The sequence below is a fragment of the Arctopsyche grandis genome, chromosome 12 (assembly GCF_051622035.1).
Source record: "Arctopsyche grandis isolate Sample6627 chromosome 12, ASM5162203v2, whole genome shotgun sequence".
In the NCBI taxonomy this organism is placed as follows: domain Eukaryota; kingdom Metazoa; phylum Arthropoda; class Insecta; order Trichoptera; family Hydropsychidae; genus Arctopsyche; species Arctopsyche grandis.
This window is the reverse complement of record NC_135366.1, coordinates 10589875-10610464: the sequence shown is the minus strand read 5'-3', so window position 1 is coordinate 10610464 and position 20590 is coordinate 10589875.

The following is a 20590-nucleotide window of genomic DNA, read 5'->3' as shown; positions in this document are numbered from 1 at the left end:
TTCTATTAAAAGATTCAATCATAGATTTTTTTTGTATTTTGCTACGAAATTTATCTGTTCATTTTATCACTTTATATTTGAATAATTATAAACAAAAAGTCATTCTTCAATATCTAGAAGTTTTAAATATGCATGTCCAAAATTATCAAGGTGTCATCCAGTGAAAAGATTCCGTGAAATATCTTTGTTAAATTTTAAACAATAATGACGCTCGAGGAATCGTTCGTGACCCTCGTCACTTATCTTTCTCACAAGTTGTTCCGATCTGTCGTGATTCAAATTGCTTGAAGCAAAATCGGTACCCAAAAGTTTCAAATTTTAAATACACGATTTACAAATGGATGGTGAAAGGTTGCAATTTGGCACATAATAAACAACACCATTGAAAAACATTGAATGCAATGAGTGTTTATTATGTACATATATTAATTGTATTCTCAAGTTTCTAGAATAGTTTCGGAATAGCATTGAACGTGCAACGACCTGTTTAATGACACGACGTACTAAATTCTAAACTATCAAGCGTAATATCTAAGTAGAGTTCAACAGAGCATGCGATTCTATTCGAAGCTAGCATGCAAGACGTTTGCGTTCAAAGACACTCGTTCTAAGGAACCTTTCATACTAATTTATAACACCTCGATGTCTCTCACTCTAGAATTTAATTTCTATTTTCAGCCATCGACCGAAGGTTTGGGGAATGGAAAGGACTGGGAGAATTTCAATAATGCCACCCGAACCGTAAGTATCCTTTTAGTGTGTTTTAATTACGTAAACACTTTGCGGTCTTTCGTTCTATTTCCATCTATAATGTGTAGGTATAAGAAGTGCAAAATGGAAATCGGTTGCTTGTCACTCGATATTACGGAATTACACGCACAGCACTGAGTCTACGCAGATATTCTAAGGCTTTCGACCCCATTGAATATTCATAAACGGCATCCGAGTAAATATTAAATAACCCTAATACATTACGAGAGGCTTTCATCTTAGAGAAATTCTCCAATATTGCGGGAGAAACGCGGAAAGAGATACATATTCGTTCGAGGGATGTGTGTGTGTGTGTAAATAATAATAAAAATTAGCTTTGATCCAGTTTAACGATTTCTAGAATTGGTTAAATCAATGTTGAAAGACGTTGTACTGTAATTTTATTTATGTGCATAATTATAATATATAAATGTCATACAAACGGTAATCATTATTTTTTGTGAGATGAATACAATTCATGACGCTCAATAAGAATGCATATGTATATACCTATACAAATATGTAAGTATTTATTTCTTATTTGATCATTGAAAAAATATTAGACACTTATAAATTTATGTTATGTCATTCTGTAATATTATAAATTCTAATCGAACGTTATATTTAATTATTTTTGAGTCTGTTATCGATAAGCTTTTGAATATTGCTATCTATAAATTTTTGTTTAAATAAAATATTTTCATTTTTTCATTAAAATATTATTGAATACATACACAGTATTATTAATGATTAAATTCTTACATAATATTAATACTTACGATTGTTGCTTTTTTTTTTAACTTAATCTTACATATTTGTATAATATTTTAAAAAGCCGAATTTTACGAACCACATTTATTTAACTTTTCATAAAAATAAAATTACATTGTTTGACATAAATATTGTCCGTGTCAATTTGCATACTTCAATATTGTATTTATCGGCAAAGATAATATTGACGAATTTATTATTGACACGTTCGTATACACATACGATAGATCATCAATGAGCCCATATATCGAATTCACTGTCGGTATTGAATTAATAAATTATTATCACACTCGAGTTTTCCTTTCAGGAACATCTGCAAAGTAGATAAAAATAGATCTTAACAACCACGAGAAGCAACAGAATAAAAAAAAAACTATTTATGAATGTGCGTTGTATGTATGTATGTATGCATTATGCACGACTCGGTGGATGTTCAAGTAGGCATCTCAGAACGGGAATAGCAAGGTTGGAGGGTTTCCGAGAATATTGTTCGTACTTATTCTATATGTACAATATGTATATACATATAGTATTATACCTTAAACTTTGTACATCGCCATGCTACAGATACAATACACAACAATTGAAGTGTGCGTCGTCGTCCTCGTTGGAAAATTCCAGATTTTCCGAGATCGAAGTTGACCGAGGTCACCATCGAGAGCTTTTCCACTGAGCGCACGGCATCATCTCTCGTGAATGCTAAAATTAGATCTTAACGATCCCAACCACTTGAAGATGACCGGGATTCTGCGGCACAAGGGCATCATTAGTGTGAAAAGATACCGAATACATATATTTGTGATATAAATCCTTTCATTTATATAATGACGCTCTCTTTCTATTTATGCCTATGTAAGATGATTCATAGATACATTACAATTTATTTGTAGCTGAAAAGGAAACATTTTTTTTGCATTCATTTTATATCTTCAAAGCGATTCTACTTTATCTGAATTTAATTTTTTTCTGATTTCCAGAATTTGAAAAGTGTTTATTTTTTTGTGGCGGATTTATTATTTCAAAACAAAAAACAGTTAACAAATCTGATTTGTCAAATGTATAATATTTAAAATTGAAATTTTAAAGTTTTCTCATAATAACCAACATCGTATTTATGTTTTATGCTTTTATTTTTATTTGGCATATATAAAAAATGATAATTTACAACTAAATTAAATTTTCATAAAGATTCATTATCCAATATATTTATGTATATCTACTAATACTTTCCTTTCTTTCGAATTAGAATAGCATTGAATAAATAACTAAGATTTGTCTGAAATATATAAACATCAAATTAATAATCTTGCCTAACCTCTCAACCATTTATATTGATTTTTATTATAACGTTAAAACGTTATTAAATATGTATATGTACACATGTACATATATATGTATATATTATAGTTCAAGTATACATATCTTTCATACATGAGTAAACATATGTACTAGTTTGTTTATACACGAAACAATATCTCGAATTTTACTGTAAACAAAAGACCAAATTATCAAACAAACTAGTTTGTTCATGAAAAACTATCAGTCATAAGTTTAAGTATTCACATTTTTTTCCATTCTCCATTCTTCATTCTCCAGTACAAGTGCTCATTTTGTTCGTTCATGAACATACAAGTTTGTTCTTACACGGACCAGTTATAGTGTACACAAAACAAAACAAAACAATCTATTGGCATAATTTAAGTATTATCAATTGCCTGTCACATATTTTATTTATTTATTTATTTACTATTTAATATATTTGCCACAGCGACATTACAGAGTACTCTAAACGCGTCACTGTGTTTTGTACTTGTTGATTTTGTCCAACATTCATATTAGATAAAATCAACAATGAGTGTTGTTCAACAACCACTCAACTACATATGTAGTTCAGCATAGCTTAGATACATTAAATTGTAGGTCAATTTCACCAGCAACCCGGTTGAGCAGATAAATTGCTGTAGAGATTGAAGACTTTGCTAACATATTTGTGCAAGCCAAAGGAGGGGAAAATAAATCACGATTCCTAAGATCCCCAAACTTACTAGGTGTATAAAACGTAAGTTCATAAAGAACCCGAAGATTGTGTATTAATCCTGTTAATATTTTAAAAATGCTTACCCAGAAACATAACAAGACTAATAACTCCAAACTAAACTAAAAACATAATAACTCCAATGACTTAAAACCCACCGCCCCTAGTAGAAAAGCACTAGGATATAGCCAGGGATAATACAATACCATACAATTTCATATAAAGATATCTGAGAAACCGTTTTTTTAATTCTCTCAATCTTCAATGAATGAGTCGTATGACTAGGACTCCATATAATGGAAGAAAGAAAGATTCATAAATTTTAAGTACCAACGCACTCTGGAAAGGTTTACTAACTCATAGTAAGAATCCCAGCTTTTAAGTGGCCCGTAAATAAATATTATATATGTGTTGTTAAAAACAAAAATGTAATTTATGTACATAAATATACTTACCATGGGTTGCAATATTTTAAAATCATCGAAAACGGGAAATATAGTTTAATATAAATGCGGTTTCTATAGAATTTCCTGCTCCAACTACTTGGCATTTTGACATTTTAAAGGTTATGATAGCTCAGAAGTTTTGACAGTTAAAAGTGTCATGCGATACCTGATGGGAGTATATTTGACTGTTAACACTTAAACTAAAACCATTGTTGTAATTTTTTTCTGCATATCATTAAGTGAATTTGATGTATACATACATATGTATACGTAAACGTACTGGGTAAGTTTATTTGTGAGATTTACATAGAAAAGCTTTAGACTAAAAAAATGCGTCGATAGCCGTTGGCATGGAATTGTTTTATTTGCCGACGCGAAAAAATCGACTCAATAACTGAGAAATAATCGAGTTCAAAGGCAAAACTTTTAAATGGAAAACTTTCGAACGGAAATCCGATTTTCCGACGAATAAATATTCCTCGGTGTCGATTGCTAATTTTTCACACCACGAATTAAATTTAACGCCATATTAAATAACGCAATTGTTTTATCGACAGGCGATATATGTATGTACATATCTATATAAAAATGTTTATTATAGTTCGAATTGTAAACACATTTTTAACTGAAAAGATATAAACTCTGACCAAAAAAATGAACAAATGATTGATTGAATGCATGAACTTTTTCATTATTACTTTTTCGTATAAATTGAATTCGGAGTACAAATTTACAATTCATATTCCTTTGCTCCGATAATTTCAATGAAATAAACCATCCCAATTTTCACCACAAATAATAATATTTTCATATGTATTTCATATATATTTTAATTAATCATTGAATTGAATCATTCGTAGCTATACGCTATTTACATTCAATACATTAATTAATTAATAAATTAGACTGTTATCGGAAATTTCGTATATATGTATGTACATAATTCGGGCATTAATTAAAATGCACAAAGCTCAAGTTAATGAATCGGACTGTGAGCTTCGAAAATAAACATATTTTTGTGGGCAAAATCAAATAATTCAAACGCGTTTTATTAATGTTATCCACGTTACAAATAGGTTATCGGAATACTGAAAAATTTTCATTGTGATTTTTGTTTATGACATTGAATAAATTGCTGAAATTCTTCAAAAGGCTCGGCTTGGGCTACAAACTTCAGCAAAATTGAATTTGTTCCGTTTTCTTATTAGAGCGTAGTTGAATTTCAAGACTCGCTCGTTCTAGTTAAACCCGACGATTCCGGCATAATGTCAACAATTCGAGAACATTATGAAAAACGACAAGCTGCTTTCGTGCATTAGAAAAATATAAAATTTATATACGTACGTGCAATTTTCCTGCATTGTAAATTACGTGCCTAGGAAAATGTACACTTATTGAACTTTCACGCGATATTATACAAGTAATAATTTTAATTGCATGTTTCTTTCAATACAATGTAACAATCATCGAATTTTCATGTGTTCGTATATTTATATTTCTTTTTGAAATATTTAGTGTTAAATGTTCCAGTAAACTTCGCTCGCCTTTTACTCCTTTGAGTTTTGCAGAAAATTTATGCGATTTTTACCCGTTTTTTTTTGCATCACTCCGGGAACATCTGTTTGCTGTGCAGGCTTTAGAATATTTGAACCCGACCACGAGGGATCCCCATTAACGAAAATGGTCTTCTAGAATTACCTCGTGGTTGTTGTTTTACACTCGCTAAGGCAGATATTTAAAACTTGGAAATAATCTTTGAATGTTATTACAAATTTTAGTTTTAGAAACGAGCCATTTAATTCGTTGTTTTATATTATATCCGTATGGCATACGACTAACGTTTACCCAAATAATTAGAATTTATGTCGTATAATAAAAGCGATTTTTATTTTTGAAATGCCTGTAAAAGTTTTCGACCCATTTTCGTCAAAATGCGCTTGTACTTTTTTTTAGTATCGCATTAAAAACTTCTCATATTTTAAATGTGAAATATTAGCCCCGTAAAGCATCATAAATATGGCAAAGTTTTCGATATGGCTTTTTCAAAATATAAATTCTATTTACGTATATTTGTATATGTATATTATAAAGTAGGTAATTGTTTACCTCAGAATTATTATACGATGATTATAGTTTAAGACAGTAGTATTTATAGTTGAATTCAACTTCTAACCTTGCCATTTTCATTATTCAATTAACAATTCAAGCCAATTTAATGGATTCCATTGTTATGCTGGTGAAACCTTGCATATTAATAAGATGCTGGATCAATGCCGAAAATTTTGACATCTGCTATAAACAAGATAAATTTATTTTGTTAATAATTTATTTAAAAAATAAACTTCATTTATTTTATGAATTAGTTCACTGTTTTGACGCAATTTTTACAAATTCATATTATGAACATCGCGTTTCATATAAATAGTATACGATACATTTTAATGGATAGTATTTTGTAAATTAAATGTAACCGACACACCTACCTACGCACGACATCGTACAAAATTGTTTCTAGTAATTGACCCAATAAGCGCTATTAACATTTCAATTTAAATTAAATTAAATCCAAATTTTTCATTTATAAATCCAATATGCATAAATTTTAATTTACTGCGTTAGCCGAAACTACTATATTAAATTCGGTTGAAATTTTTCACAACTTATTCGAAGCGAAAGGGAGTTCAAGTTGGTTCGGGTAACGCTAATGAGTAAACTAACTGGGAGCTCTTATGTCAGAGTTGAGTAAACTTAATCTCGGAGTTTTGACCGTAAAAATTTTATGCGGCCGACCTTGTTTTCTCAGACAGACCCTTAATTAGTAGGCCGAATATGGACGGCTTCACATTATGACAACAAACTTTCAGAAGTGTGGTGAGAATGTTCACGCCCCACTTTATTATATGTACTAGTTTTCTAATACGCACTAGTCATAAGAATTACGAAAGATCACAAGGGAGATTTTGTGATGTGATCCTTTCAATGCTTAACGGTCTTCTAAATCGGTAGAGACTACATAATAATGTACATACATATGTATATCCATGCGCAGATATAATTAATCATCTCATCAGTCACAGAGTAACAACATGATTTCATCAAAGAAAGTTGTCTTTATAATCAATCATAATACTGTACATCTAAGTACATACATAAATACATTTACTTGTAAGTATGGCGAAAGCTAATAACGTTGTATTTAAAATTCTCCATAAATATATTATAATAATAAAGAAAATTAATCACAGTGCTAATGAAATTTTGGCAGCCTTTTTGACATCTCATTAATTATGGTATAATGATTTGAACAATTTACAGTATTTTTTTATATCCATATACTCATACAGTGTATGTACATGTACACAGTTTTCCAAAAATAAAAATTTCTTATTGATATTTTAATTTTTATTTATATTAGAAGTAAGAAATACATAGCATACTATGAGCATAAGAAATTCAATAAAAACAAATATGAATATGTATATCTCAAATCCTCAACTAATTCGACGCAATTTGTTTTCTTCTAAAAAAAATCAAAACTACGTGTTCTTATAAGTACATATGTATGTACATACATACATACATATGTATATGCTATTGAATATAATTTTCAAATCATTATCTCTTATATAGTAATGTATTTTGCCAGTAGTGACGTATGGATGTAAAATTTGAATATTGATCGCCAGGATGCTGCACATGTCCACACTCAAAGAAGTATAAAAAGCTGTATCTTTGCCCGAACGAGAAGATGTAGTGGTAAACGTGGGTCAGAAGTATGACAAACCCTTGTCATATTAGTGAGGAAAGTGAAGAGATTGACATGGCAATGTGTAGGTCACGTAGCTAGAAGAATGGACGAAAGGTGGAAAAAATAAATACTAGATACCCTTGAGAGTGTAAAAGGATGAAAGGAAGATGGGTAGATAAAATTAAGAAATGTCATCTACTTGTGTGGGGTGAGATAGATTATGGGTGCGCAAATCAGAGACGACTGGACTAGAAACGGGTTAAAGAGGCCTCTATCCAGCAGTGAATAATGATCATATCACTAATCAAATTGTACTAGAGTTAGATTGCCACTATACATATGATATTTTAACCGAAATATTATATTAGGAATTTTGGAAACCAAAAAAGATAAAACAATAATTTTTTACCAAAAATAACTCTAAAACAATGTACAAGATAGGTAATCGTATATTTTGTTCGTTCCAGTACTTAAATATTGCAAATTTAAATTTAATTTCGGGCTATATGAGCTCCTACACATTTTTTCCCCTAATTTTTGTAAATATTAATCTGCAAAACGATTCATGTACTGTCCTAAAAAAAGTCCATTGTATAGACAACAAATCATTTAACAGAACGTGTTTGTATTATTTTTCGATGCAAATTTTGAATGTTTGCAAAAACAAAAAAAATTTAATTCCAGAGTGTTAGCATCGTAATAAATTTTCACAGGTAAATTTACATTCTGCTCCAACTTTAGAACAAAGTCTCACTACTCCACTGCTCTCCGCCAATTCCCATTCCAAATTCACTTCTTACGTAGTCTATAACAAAGGCGTACCAGTTATATATTATAATATGAATCGAAATTTCACATTAGAATTTATACACGTGCAGGCAAACAGGAGTGTAAGTAACATATATAAGATATTTATGGGGGTCAGTGTTGTGCCTCCTATTTATTACGCCAGTGCAACTTCTGTAATTTATCTCGCACCACACACAATATCAAGTTAACGACTTTGCCAGAGTTTTCGACTCAAATTCGACAATAAAATTTAATAAGGTACGCAGAACACTGCTGGGAATGAAACAATACATAGCATGGCCAGACTGAGAGTCTTTTCACACCGTACTCAAATTGTGTCACTTTGCCACTACAATATATTAGGGGGTCCTACGACAAGTCGTGCATTTCATTCTGCAATTGAATGGAAATTACTTTATGCAACCCGGTTCGAAGGGGTTAAAGCTAACCGCGTCTTGTGCCTTATAACATATGAATTTTGACAGATTTCCATTAAGCCGCTCTAGACGAAGGAAAGCCGCAAAACTCTCTGTTCTAACACCTTGCGTTATTAATTATGATCGAATTTTGATTAAAGTTTCACATGATTAATTTGGTAATCAATACCAAAGCATCAAAACTATATAAACCTACATATCTGGCATAGATACAATAAATATTGCATGTATTTATTTATGTTTTAAATGTAAGGTATGACAAGGTAGCTCGTTTTAAAATAACGTGAAAGGAATTTTATGTTGCATTTTATGCAAAGAAGGTCTCCATTTATAATGCACAACAGACATCAAAGAAAGATAGCATACTGTTTCATTGTTCTAAATAAAAGTCAGCGAGTCAAAAATCCTTGAAATCATATATGTACATATATATTATCATTTTACAATCGACCGAGTCAATTTATGTATTCCATAATTTCAAAACAAATCAAACTTCTATAATGATAGATAATCCCTTACATATCATATGAATGATTATCGTAAGAAAAATCGATTTAACCAGACGAAAGGGTCGCTATATGTACCTTCGGATAATGAAGTGAGACTCTTGTCGATTCTCAATCACATCCTCTATTTATTCGTTATTGGGTTTTAGAACCCTCCTTCGCTATACGCAGACCTAAATTAAGCGAATTCTCCACAAACGTATATGTATAATAATATAGCCCGTGACCCTTGACCGGTTTTTGTACACCAAATAAATCGATTATGCCCGATTTAAAAGTGAACTCGGTTATGAAATGTTCTGTTTGTACCGTATTCCAAGTACATATGTACATACATACATATATGTAATAATAATACTCCATTATTTCCTGACTATTGTTACGTCATAATTAAAGGGTTAATAATACATTTACATGTGTACGTATACTATTAATCGTAATCCTTCGTGTATTCCGCGCGTATAAACGAATTGAATTCACAATGCGACATGCACGGTGTATTAAAGACCCACTTTCGTATCAGTTAATTTGTATGCTAATGATGTTTATTTGATGTGTTATTTAGTTTCCCTTACACACAACTTCCAATTGTACAGGTACAGTCAGCTGCTCTCAAATGGTGTTCTTATGAATGATATTGAACAACTCTATTTTATTTTTATATGTATTTCTTATTTCACTTTCATGATCTGTTCATTTCGTACTTAATAAACCAATAATCACTCAAATTATTTTATTATATACAGTCCTCACTTTGTAAATTTTCAGTGTTTTAAAAACACCTGTACATTAGATTTCCATCAATGATGTATCGAGGTGATATCAAAGTGGTATCATGGTGATGTCAAGGAAGCGTTTAATAAACGTTGATTTTAAACATTATCCTATGCCTCCAACCAATCGATTTATCTCGATAAAAATTATTTTACATAATTATTTTAAAAGTCATCCAAAGCTTCTTTAGGTTTAATTTAAATTTAAAATATCCCGTAAGATTTTACGAAATTTTAGAAATATAAGCAGACAAAAAATATCATAAATTGATGCAAAATATTTAGGCTTGTGAATTCTGAAATAAAATACACCTCCATGAGATGAAAACAATGTACATATATATATAAACGAATTTTTTTATCATACATATACATACGTTAAGCTATAGTTTCATAAAAGCGCTGAATCGTTTGAGAAACGCTGCCCTTAAATAATACAATTCTCTCAGAAAGTGTAATAGATATCGAAAATCGATATGAGGGAAGAAAAGTTTTGTCGCAATATCCATCGATAGTATGTGACATTTTATATTATAAATCATATTTAGGAACAAATGAGATATGACAAGTCATACTGACTGCAAGTCACTTGTCGTATATAAAATATTCTAAAGGTCCTTTCCATTCCGAAAAAAGCAGAAAATATCAAGTCGGTCAAAGAAAAACATTTCGAAGAAATCATTAATTATTTAACGTCAGATCACCCGTGGAGCTTTGGCTCGACACAACAGTTCAATTTAGTCGCTGCGTCAAACCCTCCCTTACATAATATCTTTTCGTTAAAAAAAGGCTTCTGAGTAATTTTTACTTCATTCCTCGTGCTCGTGCTCGTGCATTCGAAAAGAGAAAAGCAACAGCTTAAAGTCGTCAAAATTCCCGCTGGATAAAAAATTAAAACCCGTCCCGTGTAATTTTCGAAAAGCGTCCAATCAATTTAATTACACCGAGCTCTTTTTTTCTTTAGGTCTGCATTTTATTTTTAGAAAGCTGAAAATTAAATTACACTTTCAATTAAAACAATCGCCATAACGATCGTCGTAATACCAACGGCTTATTTTATTTTGTACGCTACCCAAATAGATCATATTACTATTTGTATTTGAAATAAATAATGGAATATCCCAACGTGTCACATTACCATAAAAAGGAAAACGTACGAATATAACAACACAAAACCCATGAATAAACCCTTGACGCTTAACTGTAAAAAGCTTTCCGCACAACGGAAGCTTTCAACTAGTTTTGCATAAACATATGAGCCGCTCTTAGCAAATACACATTTTTTCATATCAAATTTAAATTCTTAGTGAAATAGCTTTTCCCCATCATAAAAAATACCTTTTGTTTTCATAACTTTATTTTCTAACAAAAACCAACCAACTGGCCAACTCAACCATTAAATTTAAGTTTTCCAATTAAGTAAAATTATACGAGTTGCTAAACGATCAATTTCCATACACTTAATCTGTTTTGGAATTTTTCAATCTCATTTTTTTCTTTTACCATAATTAAATCGCCTCTACTATAATTATACAATATATTACAACGCTAAATACTGTGTTTATAATATAATATAAAAAATAACATTTTTTCATTTAAATGTGCTAAACCTAAACTGATTAATATGCCACTCATTTGGATGTAATCTCACACGTTCAATCGTACAATATATGTATATGTAATATGTACATTCAATAACTTGTTTGATAGCATAAACCGATAACCTAAACGCTTCTATAATTAGCTGTTTTAATTTTATTGTATACGTTTTTAAAGCTTTTTTCTAGACAAAACTTTAAAACCGATAATACACAAACCTAATTTTCATGGATGAAATACACATGTGTGTACAATTAATGTATTCTTGGAGTTTTGAGTTAGTCAGTCAGACCACATGCACTAGCGACTGTTATTATATCACAAAGAGCCATAAAACAACCCTTTCGATATTAAATATTTATTTTAGACTTGTGCCCCACTTTTGTTTTAAGAAAGTTCTTCGTATATATGTATGTACATACACAAAGTATTATGTTTTGATAGCCTTGAATACGGTTCAAGGTACTGCCACGGCTGTTCGACATAAAGCGTGTTTTCACTCAGGCACTTTTAAAATACGAATGCCTAATCAGATTATCGTGAAAGAAACCTTTATTCTGTTTAAACACTCCACGTGTGTCTCATGTATTTTTCATTAAACTTTGTTTAATATGAAAAATTTTATGTTGTAGTTGTGATCAGTTGCTGAATTTGTGTCGATCTAATAACACAGTTCCGTAACTTTTTGGATTATGATGAAAGCCGACACAATTTTAATGGAATATTATAAAAGGCCAACGAGGGCAACCCTCCCTGATTCAAACTACTTAATCATTCTCAAGTCAATAATTTGATATCAGTAAAAATTAATTTGACAGACAAGTAGGTCAACGTGTACGTAAAGAAACAAACATGTAGGTCGATTCTTTCTTTCAACTTAAATTTTATGAACGCATTTGTTTTTAATCGCTACATAAAATTACTTTTCTGTAATTAAATTCCAACTTAAATACCGTTCATTAAAGACATGAGGCTTCGCATTATATTACATATATTATATTTCTAGAACGAATCCTTTGTCGTAAACCGAGAACGTTAACAGACTTCTATATATGTATTTGAACCCGTCATTTTCAGTTGTTGCGCCGACATATTGTACATATAATATATACGATTTATCGTACAGTTTAGTTATATTATATATAGAATAATCGTTTCAAAACAAGCCAAATTGCAACATCAGTTTGTTAGTTCCTTCCATGCGAGTTTATCTTAGAAGTAAACTATTAAATGTGAACAGCTTTTCGGTGTAAATTTACTTAAATGATGTATAATTCTAAACATTAAAAGATTAATAAATACACAACGCATACATATTATATATTATATTGAACGTATAAAAATAGCCGTACAATAGAATTTTATTTTGGTCAAAATTGTAATCGATTTCATACATATTACAAATATACGTTGCCTCGTTCAAAGCCTTAAAATTGTAATATTTATCGAGAGCTTAAAGTCTCTATATGTACATACATATGTGTATAATATATTACAAAAAGGATCCATTTTTATTAGCGAATAATTTTTTTACATTGAAAACATATCTTTATTATGACACATCGTATTTGCGGCGTTGAAATTTAGATTTTTGTCAATTAAAAAGGAATCCATCAAAGGTCGCAAAAGCCCCAAAGCACTTAATTGAAAATGCAAGGGCCTCGGCGAAAATAAATCTGTCCCTTTTGAGGACGAAATCCCGAGAATTTTATCGTATTTCGCAGACCGCACCGCAACAATGCTTCATTCCTCTCACCAGAATATTTCCTCAATATAAATTTCATTTTTTTTCATCCCAACAATTACTTTAATGTTGAGTTATTTCTTGTTGTATTGTGATCGTGACGAAATTCTCAACTCACTCTCGAAGTATTAGTTTTAATGTGCAAATTTTCATGATTTTGTATGGAAGCTGGTGCACACTGGTGCCTACCCACCCGACCGTGTATATTTAATAAGCCGTAAAGTCGAGTGCCAGAGGTCGTCAACCAGTGGGTGGTTCGGGGTGAGCAATAAGCTGTAACCCCAATACGGCACCCCGCGATCATGTGAGTCGTGAACTGTAGCCGAAGAGTGCAGAAAGCTTATGCGAAATCTCGCAAGCCAGAGATCGATTCAATTTGACCCGAACGTTTTTTTCGGCTCCACTAAATAATGCTCGTATTAAATCCCTGGGGGACTTTCGAATCAGGAGATATTGTTTGAGACACACGCCATTCCCGACTTTCTCCCGAGCGGGCTTATATACAATAAGTTTCGTCGTATTTCTTTTCGAAGTAATATTTTAGAAATCCTGTATTTTGTTTCTAACTAATATGTATTGCACTTCGTGTCGGAATAAACTTTTTCAACATATGTAATATGTTTGTATGTTTGTACATTCTCGTATACGTAAAGTACATGCGCATATCTTCATCATCATCTACAGCCGCTCACCATGCACTGCTGGATGAAGGCCTCTCTAACACGCTTCCACTCGTCTTTGTTTTGCGCAACTCTCATCCATCTCACCCCGCACATTTTTCTAATTTCACCCACCCATCTTCCCTGCGGTCTTCCTTTTACCCTTTTGCATTTTCTCGGGTACCATTCCAGCACTTCTTTTGTCCACCTTTCGTCCATTCTTCTAGCCACGTGCACCGCCTATTACCATTTCAATATATTTACTCTATCCACTATGTCCACTACCCTTGTCATACTTCTCACCCACGTGTTCCACTTCCTATCTTTCCTCGCCATGCCGAGCATACAGCGTTCCATACTTATTTGAGTGCATTGAACTTTCTGTAGCATCTTGGCGTTCAATGTCCAAGTTTCACATCCATACGTCATCACTGGCAAAACGCATTGATCTAAGATCTTTTTCTTCAGGCAGTGGAATTTTTTATTCGAAAACAACATTCATTCGTTCAAATGCACCCCATCCTAATTTCATACGTCTCTATATATTTTTCGTTACTAACGGACATGTATATTGTACACGCACATATATGAGCCGTTATATTTGAAAGTAGCGGAAGTCCAATTTTCAGTTCCAAAAACTCTTTTTATGTTTGACTTAATTACCAAATTGATATCATCTCTTTTAATTTGATTTTTCCAGAATGTCGGTAAATCAGAATACATGTATTACAGGCCACCAGTATTTTTAAATATTTTAAACGTGAAACATTATATTAAATGTTTTGCGAAATATTTCTCGAAATGAAGAAAAATGAACTTTTGCCACTTTCAAATATAGCGGCTCATATGTAGATTTTTACAAAATTCTCTTCTTCTCTTCCTTGTTTTCTCAATATTGATCGTCATGGTCATCGATGTCAAGAATTTGATGGACAATCCGCCTCCACTTCTCCCGATTCTGTGCCAAGTTGAAGGCAGCGTTAAGGGACGATCCCGTCAGTTCTTTGATCTGGTCTGACCATCTCTTGGGGACCATACTATCATTCGCCTTCCTTCTAGAGTTTCGGTGACTCAAGCACTTGCCTAGTGCGCCATAGACCAGGGATCGCTGCGAGGCACCCCAAATTTTTCTATTTTTGATTATTAAATTGAAAAAATAAATAAATATATATATATATATATATATATATATATATATATATATATATATATATATAAATATATAAATATATATATATATATATATATATATATATATATATATATATATATATATATATATATATATATATATATATATATATATATTTGGCTTTCTTGGAACTTATAAAACATTCTATATTCAACTTAATTTTTCTACTCGAAGTAACAATACTGATTGTAAAATCTTATAATTTACGAGGAACGCGGGAAGTTGACTGTCAAATATCAAAGACTAACGAATAAAACTTGTAAAACAGCAAACTCTCGTCGGTACAAATGGTAATTTGGAATTATAATTTATATAAAATACATATGTATGCATATATAAATATATATATATATATATATATATATATATATATATATATATATATATATATATATATATATATATATCAGGGATGGATTTGCTTCGTGAAATTAAATATCTTAACCAATCATATTCGAAAGAAGAAATGTCACTCTATACAATTATTCAATTCATTGTAGAATATAAATTAATGGATTCATTGCCGAATTTATTCATGGTTATCCATATTTTATTATATTTTATTTTATTTTATCCATTTTTAAACATATGTATGTATGTAAAACTTGCCTTGAATTAAAATTAATTTAATTTTTTGTTTTGTCCAAATATATTTTTCTTTAACATAAAATTTCAAGAACTTTCGTGAAATTTATTGTCAAAAAATTTAAGGGGGGGGGGGGATGTTGCAATCAATCTTCCTATAAGTGCCATATACCCTCGGGCCCGACCTGCTAAGAGCCTCTCAAGACTCCACATTTTTCCTGGTCGTATGGCCAAAGTAGGGAATAACCTTTTCCTGCATGTTGTGGAGAGTCTCTCTGAGACTGCCAGATCTTTGAGGGTTGAGATGTTCATGCGTCTTGAGATACATGGTATGCGTAGCATCCGTCTTTAACACCACATTTCGCATGCATCTACATGTTTACGTAGAATGTCACTTTTTCTCTTTTTCAGGGTCCATGTCTTGATTCCATACAATGCAATATGGAACACGAGAGATCACAACGGATGACGGATTTTCGTTCTTCTCATAACAGAGCGGTTCTTCCAAATTTTTTTTTATCAGATTGATCATCGCCTTTTCCCTCATTCCTATTCTTCTGCGGATTTCCGATTGGCATCCTCCTACCCTTGAGTTCAGTACCTAGTAGATAAAGTCCTCGACTTCCTCATAGTATTTTAGAGCGTTGAACTTTATAAAAGTCTCAAATCTTTCAACGATTTCAAGGGTTTTTGTTTGATTTTTGTTTATGTCTGGACCCAGGTGTCTACTCTCTATCTCCACTCTACGAAGTAGTTCTACGAAACATATGAATGTGTCTATATGTAATATACTAAATAATATTTTCGTACCACTGTTTACGTGCAGTTGCTGGTCTGCACTATGCATGTATAAATAAACCTTTATGTGCTAGATGCAGCGTAAACAATGTAATATTTCAATATTGAATATTAATTAGACCAATCTTTTAAGCCGCTTCGAATAATCCAAAGCTCACTGGCTCACTGGTTAAGCCATTGCTTACTAGTAGAGAGATCGACGGTTTAAATCCCGACCTAAATCAATATTCGATTTATACACACAGCCGGCAATATCTGCATTCTTATTTAATCCAGATCAACCGCCTCTTGTTAGAATTTGTCATTTTATCTTACTTAATTTTTGTGACGAAGCCAATAAAATCGGCATCTCCCCTCCATTTGCAAATCAGAATTTGTATTTTTCTAGAATATCTTTATATATTTATATATGTACGTTTGTCCATAGTTGTCACTTTGGGGCAACCTTTTATTCATTTATTTATTTATTTATTAAAAACAGAAACATACAGTATAACAAAAATTTTTAAAACATTGACACCAAAATAGTTTCTACATATTTATTTCTTTATTTATTTATCCATTATATATTAACCCTGATCGGTGACCGGAAAAATGCAATCGAGATAGTTGCCCTCTCAAGGCATCCAAACTTTCAAAGATGCTCAAGGAGAACTAACGCAACAGAATTCCACAAAAATCGTCAATATTTGTATGTTATCCGAGGGTGCTAACCTTTTTTGTGGAAATTCTATTGCGTAAGTTCTTTTTGAGCGCCATTGAAAATTAGGACTTCTAGAAACTGCACCACTATTCAGTGCAATTGTTCCGGAAACCACCCCGATCATAGACGCCACTACAGGTTGCCCAAGACAAAAAATACCAAAAAGTACCAAATACCATAATAATTATACACAAAAAATTAATTGAAAACCACTCAATTCCTCCACTGCGGAAGCCGCTATATCTGCTCCGTCATATGTATGTAGATGTTCCTCTTCTCAATTCATCGAGCATAACTGAAGAGTTGACTACAGTGCGCTATAATATTGCTGCTGTTTCACTCAATTCAACCACGAAGGTTGACTTTCCTGACATAATATCGTCATCATCATCGCATAGTTTTGCTCAAATGTTGATATAATTGATGCGAATTAACAATTGCGAAACACTAAAGATTGTATTCAATCAATTGAATAATCCTTTCCTTATCACTTATTTTTAATACAATACTATTATATATGTATTATTTAAAAATGAATATCTTTCAAATTAATTTTTATATGAAAATAAAATAAATGAAAATGCTTATTTCAAGTGTATTTTCACATAATACATATACATACATATACATATGTATGGGGAAAATGAAATATATTAAAAAAGTTTGATTTTTTTAACTATCAATATTTTGAACATCTCAATTTATTAAGTAGACTATTATTTTCATAATTTATTTATTTATTTATTTATTCAAATAGCAAAACTGCTAATACATATAATACAAAATAACAACAAAAAATTATAAATCATTTTCCACAAAGGTATCCATTAGCATCCTTCAAGAAAACAGCAATGTTATTAGAACTTTTAATGCCTTCAGGAAGGGCATTATACATTTGAACACCTCTGTGAAAAACACCTCCTGCAGTTTTAGCTTTCTTAACTCTACCTATAATTAATTTATTCCTATTTCTCGTTTTATAATTATGTATAGCTCTATTCCTAACTATATGATTATTAAAATATTTGGGTAATAGATTCTTATTTTGAACGTCTAACACGATATGTCTATGTAATATATCGTTTTCTTCTGTGATTTTTATTGTTGCTATTTTTTCATTTATTAATCAACTACAATATTAAGTAATTCAATTCCTTTCAATACATACATATGTGTGTAAATATAATACTTACAATACATGGGCTGTGTGGACCACGCTATACCTATGTACATGGGTATAGTGTGGTCCACGCTCTCTCCCTCTTGTATTGTTTGGATCAAGTTAATGTTGTGGCTTTGTTGATTTTGTATGTTTGAATTGTGTTCCAACTGACCACACCGCGTTGAATTAGCTTGATGAAGCCTACCGTTTGCTTTCGGGCACTGATTTGGAAATAATCTGAAACCGAAAGGACGGTACATAAGTTCGTTCTGCGGTCTGGCATTGTTAGTTTTATACTGATCAAATGTCTTTTGTTGTGATTTTTAATCCATTTATGTATAAAATATCTGACGGAAAGCATTTTCACAATAGGAAATAGAAACTCGCGATCGCGGCTGAAAGCTTAATTGGCTGAAATTCAAAGAGGAACTTTCCCATTCCCAGAGCGAGAGAGATAACATCAAGTAACACACACACACACGAGTGTTCATTCAATTTTCAATTTAAACTCTCATGCATACATAATGGGATTACACAGAAGTTTTTCCGGGAAATTGAAAAAAAACATCGTAGACTTTCAATAATACCGGTGCGAACCAAAAGTTTTATGAAACCTACAATAAGAGTGCTACAAATGAGTATTTTCCAAATATGTTTTTCTTTCAAAATGGAAGTTCTTTTTTATCAAAAATATTTTTTGCGCGAAACGTACTATGTATGGGTATACAGTCGACATGTTTCTAAATGAAAATCTCTTCATTTCATGAAAATACTACACATATACGTACATATGCATATTACCTTCGTCTCACATGCGAGCTAAAAGAAGCGTTCTATTAAATTTTGAACATATTCATCCCACAGGACCACATTTCTGCTGAAAACTAAAATAGACTGTAACGTCTTCAATTTTCGCGCTTGTTTTCCTGCAATGAAAGCTGCTGAATATCATGTTATTCTATAATTGATTATACCTTGCAGATCGAATTTTGGAATTCAAACTATTCTACGTAAATATCATATAATGGCATTAATTATTAATATATTTCTAGCACGGTGAAATTTGGTCAAATTAATATTAAAAAGCTCGTTTAAAAATAAAACTACATGTAACTATTCACAATGTATGTATGTAAGATTCAAATCTAACGTAAATATCTCACCACTGTTAAACAACCTCGTGCGTTTATACATACACACATATATGACCACTATGCATACAATTAATTCCAATAATAGTAATGGATGTTACAAAATTAACTAGAATTCGGTCAATCTACATGTATATGTAATACATATGTACATATGTATGTATGCTTACTAATGCATGAATTGAGGTAAATTTATACATGCACAGCACAGACAGGCAACTGCACGTAAGCAGCAGTACTAAAAATATTATTTAATAGTTTCTATACGGAAGCATTCGTATGTATGTATGTTCTGTAATATATACGTGGAGTATCCGTTACAGCAGTAACTGACACATGTCAGTTACTGTCAGTAACTGCTGCAACTGACACAGTAACAGTACATGTCACCGAAACTTTTCTTTGGCTATCATACTTGACGTGAGATCATAATGGCGAGTGCACCCGTACTAACGAAAGTGCTGTCATACGCATGTGAATATTTTCGTAAACGTCAATATTAATTTACGCCGATTTTGACTTGCATTCGTCCAAAACAAGTATGAACGTGTCGAAAACTGCCGTGCTGTATAGTTTAAATTGAAGTAGTCTTTTCCGTGCAGTACTGTGCCGAGTTTTTGACGAGAATACTAGGTGATATAAACAGACCTTTAAAACTACATATAATATAACCGCTATTTAATTTAGATTTATTTTAACTAAATTTAATTCGTTAGCTTTGTATAAAAAATCAGTTTATATT